The following is a 19,781-nucleotide window of genomic DNA, read 5'->3' on the forward strand; positions in this document are numbered from 1 at the left end:
ATTATATTAAATCATTTATCGTTAAGTAAATATTAGTGTTACCAGATAGATGTTTTATTAGGTTATATGCATTATCATGCATATAACCTATTGATTCTGTCAGAATCTTTATTTATTTATTTATTTATTCTTTCCTCAGCACTATTGTGTCCATCAATTATCTTGATATCAGTTTCATCTAGCCAAGTCAAGAGTATATTTCTTATGGCCAGGAATTGATGTGGTTATGTTATCACGGTGTGCAATAAAAAATTACGCGGTCTATGCGCGATTTAATAAAATCACCTTTGTAATCATATCTTCACAAGCATGAATCACAATTAAACAAAATTTGGTACTCATAAATTTCAAGTCACATTTCATCATATGGCAATACAATTACGTACGTAGCATGCGTACGTGCTTAAAATTTTACAAAATTGTCAAAATTTATTTTCGATGAAATTAGAGTACGTTTCAGGCAATTTTAAGCGGTTAAAAAATTACCATGAGTGCGCAGATTTTTGCACGCGCACTGAGCATTAAATGTTAGTGCACTGTTTTTGCCCGATTTCTGTTTTCCAACCTTTCTTTAATAATATCATCATATTTTATTAACTTTTCAACACGAAATTCCGTTATACGAGCACGTCAAAAGTGACAGGCTACGCACGTGTAAGTTAACAAAATGGTGAAAATATGCTAAATTTTAAAATTAATATAGATCGTCAGAATGCTCGGGAACACCTATTTTTCATTTCATTTTCTTGAAGTACAGTATATGTATCACATTTAAGAGAACAAAAGTTGATTAAGTCATCATTAATTGCATATTAAATTTTAACAAATTGATTTCGACATTTTCTCAGGCCAAAATAACAAACTTAACATTAACTTTCTTCCTTAAAATGTTCATATATTAAAGTTAAAAAAATTGTTTCAAGATGTCATCATAGTAAAAAATTATAATTCATTGCGGTATGTAATAATCTATCTGCACCAAAGTGGTGACTGCATAGTAAATACACGGAGGAATCTTTATACAACTTTTAGTCAGTTGTGTATGGCTCGGTGGTCTGTGCTCGTGTATATCGCATTCAAGGTAACAAGATCGAGTCTCACCTTGGGAAACGAAACGAAATACATTTTTTTTTTATTATCCATATTTTTTGTTCAATTTTATTTCTTAGTGTATAGATTATACACATGATCTATAATTAAATGTAGATAAAAAGTAACTTATGTTTTTATTGTGTAACAAATGTGGTTTATGACATTATACGCAGAGGGATATTTGATCGGATTGTAATACCGCCTATTGTATTTGCATTAGCAAGATCCTATCATATATTATAAATAATTAAAGATTCTGAGAAAATCAATCAATATATCTTTTAAAAATCAATTATCTTTATTTAAATCAATGCATATAACCTATAATTTGTCATAGTGACGAATTAAATCTAGTTTTTATTATTATTTTCTGTAAAGGATCTAAATTTTAAAAATAGTATTGTGTAAACATAGTTGTAGTAAGTTTTAGTCCGGTAGCAAGAGTATCCTCACCCGAAAGGCAACAAATTGCTATCCAACTTTTCTAGACCAAAATTTTCCATAGATTACTAATATGGAAGGTAATTGATCAGGATAGGAAGCATTTTTTAGATATAAGGGTCAAAGTTCAAAATTGACCAATTATAACAATGTATTATATATATACAGTATGTAGTATTCTATTGAAGTTCAGATTGGTCTTTTACATTTGTATGGTTATAGGTATCTATTCAAAATCCTTTGCAATTATAGATCAAATGCCAATATTGATCTATCACAAAATGTGCCTATATACAAGAATTGTGCCCTTTTTGTGCACAGGCTAGTGTTTGGATAGTTCAGTAAATCATGGACATGGGTTTCAGTTTTATCTTTTCACTGGGTTGGTATTTACATATTCTGGATGTATTAGTTGAACTATTATGTTTGAGCAGGGGTCGTGAAACACACGGCCAGACTGTGGTTCTTTTTTGGCCAGCCTGTGGTCCGAGGGCGCTAGACTTTTGGCCAGCCTGTGGTCCCGAGGGCGCTAAAAATTTTCAGCAGCATGCATGTTTTCCAGTCTGTGGTTCTTTTTTGGCCAGCCTGTGGTCCGAGGGTGCTAGACTTTTGGCCAGCCTGTGGTCCGAGGGCGCTAGACTTTTGGCCAGTCTGTGGTCCCGAGGGTGCTAGAAATTGTCAGCAGCACACATGTTTTCTCCAAAACTAAAGAGGGCGCTACACAACGTTTATTAACACAGTTTTATTTTGCCCGGCGATCCCATCCAAACTTAAATTGGCATCAGTTTATGGACTGATTATTTTTTTTAAATAACGATTAGTATCAATGTTTCAATAACAATTGTCAATCGTAATTAGCTTTTATAGGCCTATCAGAATGATTTTAATGCTATATTAAAATCGGCTTGGTTAAGAACCAGCAATCTAAAATCATGAAAATATCTTCTATAAACATTTATTAGTAATTACTTCAGTTCAGTTTCATTGACATTTTGTTTTTGTATATTAATTATCAGTAAAAATGTAATATTTGAATTGTCATCTTTGGTTATTAGTTTAGAGATGTAAGCAGCCAGTGTGTAGTTTAAACGTAACAGCACATATAAACAAGCAATTATTTTGAAGTAAATCTAACGTGGTATGATATAGCAGCCAAGAACACTAACACAATTTATTAATTCATTTTAAACTTTATTTTCCTTCTTTGTAGTTTAAGTTAGCTTTCACTCTAGAAGAATGAACAATCAATTACTAAGAATATATGCAAATCATTGTAATAAATGTTGAATTGACGGGTCTAGGACAACTACCCCCTGGACAACTACCAAATGGGGGAGAGACAGATTGATTTTCAAATCGTCTAATGTAATCAATTGATTAATAGTAAAATTAGGAGGTTCTGTTCTGTAGAAAACGAATTGGAATAAAATGAAATAAGTAGAAATGTTTAAGTCATAAACATATCATGGATATAATTATTCTTTAGGTTCTAAAAACGTTTATTGTCCTATTTTCTCAGGAGTGGAGAGAAAATTTAAAAAACAAATCAATTAAAGTTCTTCTATGAAGTAGTAACAGCCAAACCAATATTCCATTATTACTGGACTTGTAGTAGTAAACGTATAATGTCATTAAACAGCATAACATAAGCTCTTATGGTAAAACATGAGTTTTGAAAAAGAAAAGAGAGAACAAAAATCGGACCCATTTTATCGATAATAAGGGCTGCTCCACTATCTTATAACTACCCTCTAGTCTTATTATAACTACCCTCTAGTCTTACTGCTATGCCCCTAGAACAACAACACTCTCTAAACAACCACACACCTTAGGTTATAATTACGATCTTGTAAAACTTACTGAACTCAAAACATAGGTAGAGAGATTGATCTTAAATGAAAGACTGTTTGATTAACTGTTGCAGCTAGGTAAACTGTATGTTCCAAGATTTATATACGGCCTCTTCATGTCACACAAGAATAAAATAAGCCACCCATTTATTTTTTTAAGATTGGAATACGTTTTAATAATTTGATCGATTCTCGTTTAATGTAAAATAACTGCTGAAGATACGCATATCAAAAAATTCAAAAGCTTTCATTTAAGATCATACTCTCTCCCTATGTTTTGAAGTTCAGTAGTTTTACAAGATCGTAATTATAACCTAATAAGGTGTAGGTGTCATGATATAGGTGTGGTTGTTCAGAGGGTGTTGTTGTCCTAGGGGCATAGCAGTTGTCCTAGGAGGGTAGTTGTCCTAGAGGGTAGTTGTCCTAGTGGGTAGTTGTCCTAGGGGGTAGTTGTCCGGGTGGGAGTTGTCCTAAGGGGGTAGTTGTCCTAGAGGGTAGTTGTCTTAGGGGGTAATTGTCCGGGTGGTAGTTGTCCTAGGGGGGTCATTGTCCGGGTGGTAGTTGTCCGGGTGGTAATTGTCCAGGGGGTAGTTGTCCGGATACGGAATTGACATATGCTCTAAAGTTAGTTACTCTAGAAGAATGAATAATCAATTATAAGAATATATGCAAACCATTGTAATAAACGTCGAATTAACATATAATGTTCTAACGTAAGCTTTCACTTTAGAAAAGCATAGAAAAGTTATCTCTAGCGCCCTCGGGACCACGGGCTGGCTGATATGTCTAGCGCCCTCGGACCACAGGCTGGCCAAAAGAAGAACCACAGACTGGCCGTGTGTTTCATGCTAGCGCCCTCGGGACCATAGACTGGCCAAATGTCTAGCGCCTTCGGACCACAGGCTGGCCAAAAAAGAATCACAGACTGACCGTGTATTTCCCGACCCCTTTAGCTATGTTCTGATTGCGATCAGGATGAAATAAGAGATACTACTAGCCATAATAGTAAGATTTTAAACTTAAAATGCTGGACATTAGCAAGTCAAATTCAACAATTTTGAAACTATTTATAATTTTTATCAATGATGTTCCGCAAGCCTTCTCAAATTTTATATTAAGGTCCTTGCTGTGGCAGCTTCCTTTCAATTTAGACAAATGTAAAGTTATTCATTTTGGGTTCGGAAATAAATTTGTTTCCTAACTGCATAGGAGAGAAATCCAATAGAATTGAAATTCAGACAATCACGGAATCATGCTGCAAAAGTTGCTCATATTGTAAACAGGAGACTTGATATAATCAAAAGATCTTTCAAGTATTTAGATGGAAAAAGTTACATCTATCTCTATTAATCTATGATTAGGCCTATTATGGAATATGGCGGAAGTGCTGGGATTCAAAGGTTCCAGCAAGATTTAAACTTGCTTGAACATGTGTAGCAGCAATCAACTCGATTAGTATCTGATTTAAAAGGCACTGGATATGTTGATAGGCTCAAGATTCTGAAACTAACAATGTTGGCTTACAGAAGAAAAAGGGCGGACATTATCCAAATATACAAGATAACTAACAACATAGATTTCATTGAAAGTGACAGTATTTTGGAAATCAACTTTTATAAAAAACATGAGGTAATTCAGTTTTCAAGGCTCACAACAAGACAAGAAATAAAGAGACACTTTTTTTTTTTTTTTCAAAGTCCTACAGTTTGAACTGTAAATAATTATATTCTTCACCATTTTAACCTACCACAGTTGTTATATAATGTCTATATAAATTATAGTGTATACAGTGTTATATTTTTATTCAACAAATGGTTTTACCTGTGGTTTTTTAGAGTCTTCGTCGATTTTCCATTTCTGGTCTAATACTTCAACAGAAATTTTCATGTCTTCAGACCTACAAAGTATTTCTGTAGGCTGTATTAACATCTGCTCACCAATTTCTTTGTGTTCTTTTTCTATTATCTGAAATATATATGTAATACTGTACAAACAACGCTTTTTAATGTTATTTATTGTGTACAATGTTTCCTAATTATATGAAGGAAAAGCAAGCCAGACAATGCAATCATGTTTAAATCTTGTTAGTGCAGTCTTGGTCTTGCACTTTTATTACTGTACCATTTTAAAATAAATAAAAATATCGGAAGTATTATGTCAATTTAATTCAATGTTTGCTCTAAGCTAACATGATAATCAATCAAATACAAGATCAACTCAGTAACAACAACTATTCTTTCTAGAAGAAAGTGTGACAAAGCAACTACTGTATTGAATAGTTAATGTCTATATTTAAACAGCTAATGTAAGTAAGAATACATTATTCAAATACAGTTCAACAACAAATTGTAGTAATTACCTTCACAAGTGACGGCTTAAAAAGTCTTGTTTGAAGTTTATATTCATCATTTGCAAGCATCTTTCCAAAAACTCCTAATAACATTTTTTTCTTAGCACGAAAGAACCTTCTTACACCCTTTAGTGTATACCAACTAAAATGATTTATAGTTACATAACATTGACCGTTGCTTAAAGTAAAATGTACATCCTTTCTATCATCTGTCAATGCTATTGGTTTCCATTCATCTTCAATGTGATCTTTAACAAGTAGAGTGAATTCCCAATTCTGTTCATTTACAGCATCGTGTGGAAATGACAATGAAATGGGCTTGTTGAAGCTGGTGCCTTCTGGTCCACATTTAACAATAGGTGATATTATTGATTCATGAGGATGAAGTACAGGAAATTCTGTTTCCTCAAAACAATTTTCTAGCGATACTTTAACTTTCTCCCCTTTAATTGCTTCAGAATGTATCTCCAACTTTATGTCTTCATCCTTAAGATGAAGCACTTCACCAGCAGATCCCACAAATACTTCCTTAATTTGATCTACAGAATATAAATCTACTGTAAGATATTACTTTAATGGTATTTGATAAATAGCCATTGCCACAATTGTCTTCATTACACAATGCAAATTATTTTATTTCAACCTGATTTATCATACACATGTGTTTATTTATATCATGAAGAAATCAATTCTCAATGGTTATATTTATAGAATAGTTATATTTCATTTTCATTCATTTTTTATTGTGGCCAGTTTCTGCTGTGGTATCAACACCACACCAGCTTATTAATAATTATATAAACAGAATATACAATACTCATTCTATTGTAAATATTTACACTGTGTTTTTAAACTAATGTTTAGTCTTTTACTTTCTAGATATGATGAACATTAAATATATATATTATAATAAGACCTGTTAAGATCGGATAAAGTGGTTTAAATAGAAATTTTTCTTTTTTGTATTTAATGTTATATCTTCTGACTAATATATTACTCTCTCTCCCCCCCCCCCCCTCCACCCACATGACTGAACTACTTTTCATTGTATTTATATGCAATTATATTTATTAAAAAACTAGTTTTATGTTTTTATGTTATAATATTGAAATTGAATTGAACTTTCCAGGATTAACACACAATTTCATACAATCTTTATTCCTATTATTCCATTACACGTTTTCTACATCTGCATTCATATCTATGCATGTAAAACACTGTAATGGTTTTAACCATTAAAATGTCTTCATGTAAAATGTAAACAATTAAAATTGTTTACATTGATGAGTGTGTCATGCAGTATAATAATAAATTATTATTGTGCACACAATAAATATGCTAGTAAAGGACTTAACCATTTGAAGACGCAAGGTTTCTTCTACCCCAACTGAGGCTAAATAAGGTATTTTTAATAGGTTTAGGAAAAATGAAAAAATCCATTTTTATGACTATAACTTTCTGCAATTGTTGGATGTCACAAGTGACATAAAGTTGTGTATATATTTTGCAAGTCATTCTTACTTTTCCTTTTGTTTTCACTATTTGAACCTTTCTTTTGTTTTAGGAAGCTATTGTGTGAAGCCAGTGGAGCAGAGTTTTTGTGTTGCAGAGAAGGATTGTGTGGAGTTTGCTGATTGGAGGAGAGGTATAAGAGTTAAGTTAGTGTGTGAGTTGCTGATTGGTGGAGAAGGATAAGGTGGTGATATGTGGATAATTGAGGGAATTTTGAGGTAGATTGAAATTGAGAGGAGACAGAGAAGGAGGGCTATGTTATGTTAAGCCAGAAAGGGATAGGTGAATATTGATATGAAAAACTAAGACGTACAGGAGAAGAAGTAATTGAATTATGGTGATATAGAGCTGAAGCAGAAAGGAAATAAAGTGATATACATGAAGTTAATAATAAATTGTGAGTTGGAGATAATTATGGTGATATAGAGCTGAAGCAGAAAGGAAATAAAGTGATATATATGAAGTTAATAAATTGTGAGTTGGAAGTAATACTATAAGGCTGTACTTAAATGTAGAATTGTTAATTGTTGAGATTACGGAGGATTAATTGACATTGTGAATGTAAATTGACGGAAGAAATAACTGTTGGAAACAGCAGAAGTTGTTGCATGTAAAGAATTGTTTGGAAATATTGAAGAGTAACTGGATTGATACTGATATTATTTTACGTGGAAAAGGAGAAAGAAATAATTGGTCGGGGAGCGGATTGCAGTGCAGAATGACATCAAGAAACATTTTAACTTTATATTTGATTTATTTATATGTCAGAAAATAGGAAGAATTATAATTGATAATACAAGCAGAACGGGAGCAGAGGCGTCGTGGGAGTTGTTTAGTTGCAGAATCGTTTTAACTTTTATCTTTCTAATTTGTTTTTGTGTCAGCGTAGAAGAGAAGGCAAGAAGGAACGATATTGTGGACATTTATTATTGTTTAATTATTCATCTTGTGATATTATTGTATTTGAAAGGGGGGTTTCGGGGATTTATTTAAAAATAAGAAGATTGTTGATATTTTGTTTGGAAGGATTGGGAAATTTGGGGAATTGTATAAAGTGTGTGGGGAATAGGAATACTGTATCATTGTTTGAGAATTGCTTGGGTTTTTTTTTTGTGGGTTTTTTTTGGGGGGTTTGGATTATAAAAGAAAGAATTGGTTGTCAAAGATTATTATTAAATTTTACTTTTTACATTTATATGTGTACAGTTGTGGCTATTTACCGTTGGTTACCAGCTATTACATGTCCGAAAGAGCCGTAATTGCGGCTGTGTGACAGCGAAATTTTTCTTTTTTGTATTTAATGTTATATCTTCTGACTAATATATTACTCTCTCTCCCACCACCCCCCCCCCTCCACCCACATGACTGAACTACTTTTCATTGTATTTATATGCAATTATATTTATTAAAAAACTAGTTTTATGTTTTTATGTTATAATATTGAAATTGAATTGAACTTTCCAGGATTAACACACAATTTCATACAATCTTTATTCCTATTATTCCATTACACGTTTTCTACATCTGCATTCATATCTATGCATGTAAAACACTGTAATGGTTTTAACCATTAAAATGTCTTCATGTAAAATGTAAACAATTAAAATTGTTTACATTGATGAGTGTGTCATGCAGTATAATAATAAATTATTATTGTGCACACAATAAATATGCTAGTAAAGGACTTAACCATTTGAAGACGCAAGGTTTCTTCTACCCCAACTGAGGCTAAATAAGGTATTTTTAATAGGTTTAGGAAAAATGAAAAAATCCATTTTTATGACTATAACTTTCTGCAATTGTTGGATTTATTATGTGAAATGTTTGTTCCAAAAAATTTTATTTTTGTTTTGCCTAGTTCAAAGGTCAAATGCTCAAAAAGTGCAATTTAGTGACCCCAAAAAGTCAACCCGTACATATACGGGCCTCATGTCTTGAGAAAGGCGCAGGATTGGTCAAATGGACAGTGGGAGTGTTGTAGGATAGGCTCATTTGTTGCTTTCCAATGAAAAAACCAACCAATTTGCCTATTCTGTTATTTGCTTTAACCAATCCTGCGCCTGATTGCATGTCCTGGGACAGTAAATTACCCCCGTATGGGATGCGGGCCATGTCTTTAAAGGGTTAATATCTTATTGATTATATGCTTTAATGATATGCTGTGTCATGGTCATGTGTTATTCTAGTTATTAGTGTCGATTGTTAAGAGTAAATCAGGTGATATTACTAATAACAACAACTATACCCCTATGCTTTAGCTTCTGTATTATCTAAGTTTTTAAAATTTATTTTCACAGTCACTGTGGTAACTCATTTGAATCCAGCGACTACCAATTTGCATTTAAAGCAAAACACTCGACTGATACTTGTATCTTTGTATTAAAACATGTCATTGACTACTACAATAGAAATGGAAGCCCAGTTTTTGCCTGCTTTCTAGATGCCAGTAAGGCTTTTGATCAAGTCAATCAATGTGGACTCTTCATAGTAAGCTCATTAACAATGGTATGAATCTTTGTATTGTTAAATTGCTCAAATGCTGGTATGAGAAACAAAGTTTTGTGATACGTTGTTTCCAATCCACAGTATCCAATGGAGTTAGACAGGGTGAGGTTATGTCCCCTCTCCTGTACAACATATATATTCCATTTACAGTATCCAATGGAGTTAGACAGGGTGGGGTTATGTCCCCTCTCCTGTACAACATATATATTCCATTTACAGTATCTAATGTAGTTAGACAGGGTGGGGTTATGTCCCCTCTCCTGTACAACATATATATTCCATTTACAGCATCTAATGGAGTTAGACAGGGTGGGGTTATGTCCCCTCTCCTGTACAACATATATATTCCATTTACAGTATCTAATGGAGTTAGACAGGGTGGAGTTATGTCCCCTCTCCTGTACAACATATATATTCCATTTACAGTATCTAATGTAGTTAGACAGGGTGGGGTTATGTCCCCTCTCCTGTACAACATATATATTCCATTTACAGTATCTAATGTAGTTAGACAGGGTGGGGTTATGTCCCCTCTCCTGTACAACATATATATTCCATTTACAGTATCTAATGTAGTTAGACAGGGTGGGGTTATGTCCCCTCTCCTGTACAACATATATATTCCATTTACAGTATCTAATGTAGTTAGACAGGGTGGGGTTATGTCCCCTCTCCTGTACAACATATATATTCCATTTACAGCATCTAATGGAGTTAGACAGGGTGGGGTTATGTCCCCTCTCCTGTACAACATATATATTCCATTTACAGTATCTAATGGAGTTAGACAGGGTGGGGTTATGTCCCCTGTACAACATATATATTCCATTTACAGTATCTAATGGAGTTAGACAGGGTGGGGTTCACTCAATCGCAAATTACTAATATAATGTTATGTTGCCTCTTTAGATCTTATTGTATTAATCTTTATTGTGCTGCCCTTTGGTGTGACCATTTAAGACAATTAGATCTCTTAATGTATGCTAAAATAATGCTCTGCGCCATATACTGAATGTCTCTAGAATCAGTAGTGCCAGTATGATGACAAATTTATTAAAATCAAATGATATAATTTTGTTTGATTGCCTCTACTTTATTACATCGTAATCAGTCTCGAGTGAATGTTCAATGAAAAGGGAAATCCCCACATTTTTTCAGTTACGATGCACTGTGTGGTAGGGCTAGCCTATGTCTATAAGTGACTTTAATTTTTTATATTATTTAAATATATACCTTGTTATTGTGTGTATGACCATTATATAAAATCAATCCAAATGATGTTCAGTTTTTTGGGCTGATAATGAACCAGGAATATCATGGTACGTACAGTATATGAAAACCTTGCCTATTTCCATATGCATGCATACAGCAGAGGCTAGTAGTCTGTATGATGTAGAGAGAACAAGAATACAGGTCAACCCGTACCAATACCAACTCGTACCCACCAACTCGTACCCAAATTTTGGCTTACTTGTACTCAAAATTTTGGCTCACCTAAACCCATCATTGGCTGACCCGTACCCATCATTGGCTGGCCCGTACCCATGTTTAATGCTATTTAAAGTATATTTATATTACATTTAAACCCAGTTTTATTACATTTTTAGATACCAATCATAATGGTCGATACTATAATGGCAAAAACTACTGACCTAAAAAGTAGAATATATGTACAGACTCGTACGAAAAAAGCACACTTTCCACCGTCTTTTGGTATACTAGGCAAGTTAATAATTGAGGGTGCTCTTTTACATGGAAGATGTCAGATGAAGACTGTATTGATTGCTGCATTCTATTTTTTTATGAATAAGTTATTAATCTATTATTAAAATTTAATTGCCTTAAAACAACGTGTATATGATCACTTCACTGAATTATTTAAATAAAAAAATAAATGGAAGATGATCATACGTCATTGTTGCGTTTTCTATTTGACAACTATTATAGGCCTAGCCTAAATGCATGTTTTTGGTTTTTTTTATAAAAGGGAAATCCCCGGTCAGCAAAAACACGACATAGCTTTTATAGAGGAAACATCTGCCAACATTTATCGCCTAAACAAACTGTGTATCATCATTTTACTGAATTAAATTTAATAACAAAATACTGTTATGGAAAACAATTATTGACACCCTATAGGGCCTATATAAATGCATGTTTTTTTTTTTATAAAAGGGAAGTCCCGGTCAGCAAAAACATGTAGCACCAGTCTCAGGGGCGGATCCAGGATTATTTTTGCGGGGGGCACACGCGATCGTAGAGAGAAAATGGGGGAAGCCCAGAAAAAAATGCATTTTATGGTGTTCGAGATCACTAACGCAGTCTGATTCATCTGTAAAGGGTCTTGCATACCTGTTAGTTCACAGTTCCGAACTTCAGGGTGGCGAAAGTATTTTTCCCAAAGACTTTCTCTGAAAATCCGAGAGAGGGCGTCCTATTTCGTCCCATTGTGTAGGGGGAGCATTATGCATCTCTCTGCGCTCGCCTTTTGAATGAACATTTTAATATGCTGCGCTTTCCGAATGAATTGCCGATTCTTACAAAGGGAGGATATCGCCTTGTTGTAACTACGAATACGCCTTTTTCATGAAACGGAAGACATCTTCGATCGATGACAAACAATGCCGTGCAACGAAGCGTAACCAACAGAAATAACATAACGTTTTCAGGACACCATGTTAATTAAAAAATCGTAACTCTTCAACGGAGGATCGTATAAGAAAAAAAATTACTGTAAAATGTTCTTAAAAGATTTTCCTATATCACTGTGTGATTTTTTCACTGCTTAAAATCTATCGAAAAAAACACCACAGTGTATAAGCATAGGCTGAAAATGCTATGTTATTTCTGTTGGTTAAGCTTTGTTGCACGGCATTGTTTGTCATCGATCGAAGATGTCTTCCGTTTCGTGAAAAAGGCGTATTGGTCCGCGGCGGCGTGAGCTGAGCCAACTTCTAAAAATAGAAGAATTGTAACTTTAATTAATTCGTACAAAGGGACACCGCCCGGGTAGTGCGTAACTGTACACGCTTTGGCCCTTGTAACTTGATACAGTCTAGATATCGACGCTTGGACCACAATGAAAATAAGTTCGAATCGTTCACCTTTGTTCCCGGCCTCAAACCCCTCCCCCGCTCATTTCGCACGCGCCTAATATTCCTCCTCTACTACTACTACTAGGCCTAGTACTAGTACCAGATAGAGAGTACTACTACCCTAGACTATTCATATCAGTTATCCGTGGGTCTCTTATTTTATAGCAAAAATATCGCAGTATAGCCTAAATACAGTATTATTATTATACAGTAATAGGTTAAATGATGTTGCACCTTCTTTTTTTTGGACATGATGAATAGTGTGTGTCACGACGGTGGAGGCAGCAAGCAAATCAAACTTGTTTACACGCATATTAACCGATAGTTCGCACACGCGCGCGCTGTTGGATGTATCATATCTGTACAACAACAGCACGTGTGCTTTGTTTTGTCTAGACAATTCCAAATATTAAACGTGTCTGTTGAGCTATCGTATTTCGGTAATAAAACTGACTGTTATTGTCAGGCGTGTATCTCTAAATCTTCTCAACATAACATTGTATAACTTTATCAGAAGATTGACCTCTATCTGAAGATGTCAAAATAAGGTTTTCGGTCGCGTCCGAGTTGCGCAGCGTAAGTTAGGCGCAATTTTATGAATTTTAAAGATTGATCATAGATTAAAAACCAAAAGTCATTTTGTATTGAAACTTGGTGAAAATTTAAGTCATATCAAGCGCAAACTTTCTATAAATTAAAAATGGCAGGTTGCGCAGAAAGTTACGCGTGCACGCGCGTTTAAAATTTCAAATAGTGCACCATTTTAAAACTGCATTCGACATATTAAAAATAAATTAAAAAGAAATAAATATTATACATTACATGGTTAAACCATGGACGTATAATTACATCTCGTCTTCTTATAACGAACACTATAGGCCTACCAAGCAGCGTGTTGCGAACATGTGCATGGGGAGGGCCATAAGAAAGCTTTACATTTCACACATGCATTGTATACGGTCAAACCTTACCCGCCGCTGAAAAAGGGGCCGTTTTGACCTGGTTTGCCATGTTTATGATATTTCGTGTACTAATCGAGTCGAATGCAGTTTTAATGATGCACTCTTGGCGTTCCATATCTGTTCGTTTGTTCGTGTCGACACATTCAGTATCAAATGGCGATATTTCTGTATTTTTTCAATCAATTGCTTGCTTGCGATAAGGTATGGTTTAAAGATCTTTGGCTATGTTCGGCTTCGGGATGTTATACAACACTTAGGCCTAGGCTAGGCTAGGCTAGGGGTCGTCGGTTTCGTGTTATGGGTCGTCCAATTCTAGGTCGTCCAATTCGAGGTCGCCCGGGTCGTTGGGGGTCGTCCAATTCGAGGTCGTCGCTTTCTACACACCCGTAGCAGCTCGATCAAGTCGTAATAAATTAAGGCCATCAATAGTATGTTTATAGAAGATCAAATTTCTGTAGAAGATCTTTTTGGAATAGACTGAACAAGATAATATGTTCAATATAACATAAACCCAGTCAGAGGAATACCATTAAAATGACAGTTTTCATGAGGGTCATAATAACCTAACTCGTTTTTTCTTTTCCCGAGTTGCACCAACCTTTGAGGACTTTACACAAGTTTCAGATTGTTTGGAGCAATTTCTAAATCCATGAGTTACTTTTACTATGTCTAACATCTACCAACTGCAAGTGGCGTGATCAATACTTTGAATAAACTGAAGGCACGGCCATGGGATCTCCTTTATCCCCGGTCATTGCCAACATCTTTCTGGAGGAGCACGAACATCTAGCACTCTACTCCGCCAACAAGCACCAAAACTTTGGCTTTGACACTTTTATCATCTGGCAGCACAACAAGGTGGACTTAGATAGTTTTCTAATACACCTCAACTCTCAACATTGCATTCACCATGGAAGAGGAAAACGACCACAGTTTACCATTTCTTGACGTATTTGTCACAAAGGAACCGGAGGGCACTCTGTCCCACAAAGTATATCGCAAACCCACCCACAGACAGATATTTCCATAAGCGATCTTTCCACCATCCGTCAACAAAGAAATCAGTTTGTAAAACTCTTATCAAAAGAGCGCACATCATCAGCGACAAGAAGTGTCTCCGACAAGAAATACATCATGTCAACAAAGCATTGGAACTCAATGGTTACAACAGGAAGGACTTCAAGTTATCGTCAACCAACAACAGCGATCCTGCAGAGTTCAGAAAGTCTGTATGTTTACCATATTTGGGACAGCTTTCTCATCGTATCCAGCGAGTACTACAAAACGCCGACATAAAGTATTTCATAGTGCAGTCAACAAGTTGTCACAGTGTCTTCAAACACACAAGGACAAACCATCTAAACACAGCCAACCTGGTGTATACTGTATCCCATGTGAATGTGAAAAGGTATACATTGGGAAAACTGAACACGACCTTCAAACCAGGCTCAAGAACATCAAGGCCATGCCAGAAGAGGGGAGCAAGACAAATCATCAATAAATATGCATTCTCACAAACAACAACAACGAGTTAATTGGAAAGATGCTGAAGTAATTGCTACCGTTCCTTCTTGGCATTCCAGACAAACCAGGGAAGCTATTGAAATCTACAAACACAACACTGTTCATCAAGATATTGGATTTGTTATCAGTGACATCTGGCTATCTTTATTCAACAAGAATCTTCATCGAGAGTAAACCATGCCATAGTTTCTGGCCATTTTACATTTCACAACCCTGTCTGGACACATGGTCTATGTTTGGCCAGTCTACACCAAACTTTGAGACAATGCTATTGTTTTTAGCTTGTCTCACCCTGCTTTTCACACCTATCAGAAACAATGCTCTTCTATAGCCAAGTTTTCATTCTCTATTGTTCATGAGAAACAATGCTTTGCTATAGCTAGTTTCAATCCCTCCCACTGTGTGAACTGTGTGAATTGTTTCTGGCTTTCACACCAGGCCCACCCTTTTCCACTTATATTCCAAGTTTCCTGGACTTTCTGCATTCTCACTCCTGAGGACGATCAAAGCATATTGATCGAAACGTCGAGAAACTCAACAGTTCTTTTCAGAAGTAATATACGTGGTGTACCGCAAACTTTATATCAACATTTGATTTCGCCATTCAAACCTTCAAACAATACATATCCCAGGGTCATAACAGCGCACAGTTATACAGTCTTGCCAGCTTACTGAACAACTCGGCTATCAGGGTTTCACTCGATTTCAAACAAAACAAATTTTCTTTCCAGCTGATATTGAAAGCAGATCTCAGCATCCTGGTGTAGCAACCATCACATGATTTCCTCATTTGTTTGGTAATTGTCCAGGTTTCTGCTCCATAAAGGAGTACACTTTCAACTGTCACGGCTTGGAACAAGCATTGTTTGATCTTCCATGGGAGATTTGACTTCCATATTTTAGAAAGGGCATTGGAGGATTTCCAGGCAAGTGCCTTGCGTACACTGATATCATGACCCGAGATATTTAAAGCGGTCACAGATTCAACTTTAAGAGCAGCTTCCTTGACTTGCATTAAGATTTTCTTAAAACCCAGTTTTTCCTCCCTACCACAGGTGGCTGTCCTGGGGCAGTAGTCCAGGGTTATTATAAATAAATACAGAGCAAGAGTATTTCCCTGTAGTACACCAGTAAGCTTGGTCTCTCCATCAGGGGTAATGACTTTGACTTGTGTGTTACAGTAGGTATCTTCAATGGCATCAATGATGATTTTTGGGATTCCATAGGCTGCGAGTATTTTCAGCATCTTTCCTCTGTATGGTATCGAATGATTATTAAGTAATTTCTTCAATGATTCGTCGAAGGGCTAGAATATGTGATACAGTTGATCTGCCCTCCCTGAATCCATTTTGATTTGTCTTCAGTAGATTGTCAATGTGTGGTCTAAAGCCTGTTCAAGATCATCATGTTGTATGTCTTTGCAACAAGAGAATTTAGACAGATGCCTCTATAGTTGCCAGCCTGACTTGGGTCTCCTGGTGTTGGTACAGGGATCAGATTTAGCACAGACCACTGGTCAGGTTTCTGTCTCCCTATTAATGCCCTATTGCAAAACTCAAGGATCATGGCATCAATGTCACATTTGGTAAGAAGTTCAGGAGGGATGCAGTCATCTCCAAAGCTTTTTCCATTCTTTATGGACTTTTTGGCTTTCTGGTACTCCTCATTATCAAACTCATCACACCTTATTGGGAGCTCTTCAAAGATTGGTGATATTTCTTCATTTTCCTTTGTCACCATTGGTGGATTTCCTAACAGTTGCTTGAAGTGAGTGTACCCAGTTCTCAATTCTTTCTTCCTTGGTCTTTCCTTTCAGTTGTCCTCTTTACCTTTTTCTCCCACCGACTTCATTTATTAGTAATAAATATAATATAAGTTTATTCAAACAGGTTATAAACATAAGTGTAACTTATATCAACATTTATGAGCACATATACCTAGGTCTACTATAGTAGATATGAAAAAATACATATTACTATTAAAGTTAAAAGTAATGTACAGTATAATAATTCTAGATTTGATAGTAAAATACATACAGCATTTTCGGTCACCATTTGAAGCATCGATTTTTTACTTCATAGAACATGAATCCAGTCAGAGGATACCATTAAAATAATTAAAGAGTGAAGCATGCAACAACCGTGAATCAATCACATGATAACCGGGATAAGCGATTATCATTATTATTTTTGGGGGATCCAAGTTTTAACTAAATACATGCTTTGATTACACAGTGGTCGAGACATGTTTTTAATAGTTATCAAATTTTTAAACACCCTCATAATTAATGGATTCTACTATTGCTGATCTGCAAAGAACAGATCACACATTGCATGAGGTTGTTTTTTGGTTTTACTGTACATACAGTACAGTACAGTACTACGATCCAATTACGAACTTGTAAAGTGATTTAAAAAGCATGGATTTGCCAAGCCAGTATACGTTTAATAAAAATTTACCCAAGATTGTCGTAAGCTCTTTTGTTTTCAATTCAAACTTACTACTTATTTAGCTATAATCCACCCGTTCCAGCACGCATGCTAGGCCTCTCTAGCCTAGCTAGTAGTAGGCCTATGAGAAATTGGACTATTGATATAGCTATAGTGCTATGAAAAGATAAACATAAGAAGTGTTTTCGAAGAAGTGTTTGCATCATTTGTGTACAATGTTTATTTTTAACACATTTTTGGTCTGGAAAAAAAAAAACTTTTCCTACCGACCTACCCATTTTTTAGATTTACCCAAAACGTGGCCAACACAATAATTTGTTTTTTGGCCTTATATTGACGTTACTCTATTTTAAAACGATGTGTGCAATTAATTATTGTACGGTAATTTCTGCTTTTAAAAGGCGCATGTATATTTCCTTAATTTTTTTCAGGACAGATTTTTATTTCCTTCTGAAACTATATATATAGACTTGAAAATAATTAGAAACTAGAAAAAAAAATTTGAGGCTATGTACAGTGCATACTTCATAGCCACACATAAATACTTTTTAGGGTTATACACTTTTCAACATTCATGGCCCTGCTCATTTGCGGTTTACGTGTCTATACCTGGGCTTTTATGTTACATACAGGGACCGAAACACGTAGCAATTTAGCAGGCGGCTAGTATTGAGAATCGGAATTAGAAGTTTACCAGTTGAGTTTAAACCATGTTTTAGCTTACACGATCGATATGATTAATCATTGACATACCGTATTTTAATACAAAATTTTGAGTCAGCTTTACAATACATTACTACTGTACAGTATGGTACTAATTAACTTATACTGTATAAAATAATAAATACAATCAACTTTAGTGGTACATTAATATAAAACTTTATCATAACTTTAAAGATGTATTGTCCCTTGAAACACAAAAAAATGAAGGTCAGAATATTCTAAATTTAAATTGGCCATATCAAAGTAATGTTAAAGTTATTCACTTTAAGTCGAAAATTCGAGTCAAAAACAACAATTTTACGTAATTAACAGCTAAATTAACTTGATTACATTTCTTCTGGAAAATCATCGCGAGCGAAAGTAAACAAAGATTTCAAACCATGATTATACATTATGCATGATGCTAATTAGGATTGTTTACAACTCGTCACGGTTGAGAAGGTGTTCTCACACAGATCGCGAGGAAGTTTTATGAATATGCATACAGAGTAGCCAAATAAGCGCGTTGCATTATGAGATATGTTTTGATCGAAAACTTTGACTGGAAGTCAAAGTTATTTTTTGAACCAAAAAACGTCTGTATTTCAGTTAAATGATTTTTTTTTCGACTAATTTTTGGTGAAAGTTAATAACTATTATGATACTTCAAAATGACCCACTTTTTTTCAAAATCTTTTATTTTTTATTTTTTTGGAATTTGACAAAGGGACAATACATCTTTAATAAAGGGTTATCCTGATTTTCTCCACTTTGTTCATTTCCGTATTGGTTTTTATGAGAATTTTGAATAAAGTCATTCATTTTAAATTTTTAGACAAAGAAATAGGCCAAGTCACTAAACAATACTTTAAAAAAAAAAATTCTCACTTATTAAGACTCTTGGAGGTCTACGCAATCGTTTGTAAAAGAGATCTGTGATCCTATCTCTATTTTGTTAAAATAAAAATACTTTTGTTGTTTGCCTTTGTATTAATTGAAAATACTATAGCATCATAATACACAATTGTAATTACACAAGTTAAAAATAATGATAAAACATACGTTATTAAGTAGTTCATAAGATCAATACGCCTATAAAATATATTTTTTTAAACAAAATACACATGTATGAAGTCAAAACGGTTGTTAAATGTTAGGTTGTACTTGCGCACATTGATAATGAATACGGTAGGATACGATAAAAATCAGAGAAGTTTACCACAGTGGCTTTACGCTACTACTGTAGGCCTACAGTATACCCATTTTGCTTGTACTTGCGCACAGTGATAATGACTCTA

The sequence above is a fragment of the Antedon bifida genome, chromosome 3, assembly GCF_963402885.1.
Source record: "Antedon bifida chromosome 3, ecAntBifi1.1, whole genome shotgun sequence".
Lineage (NCBI taxonomy): Eukaryota > Metazoa > Echinodermata > Crinoidea > Comatulida > Antedonidae > Antedon > Antedon bifida.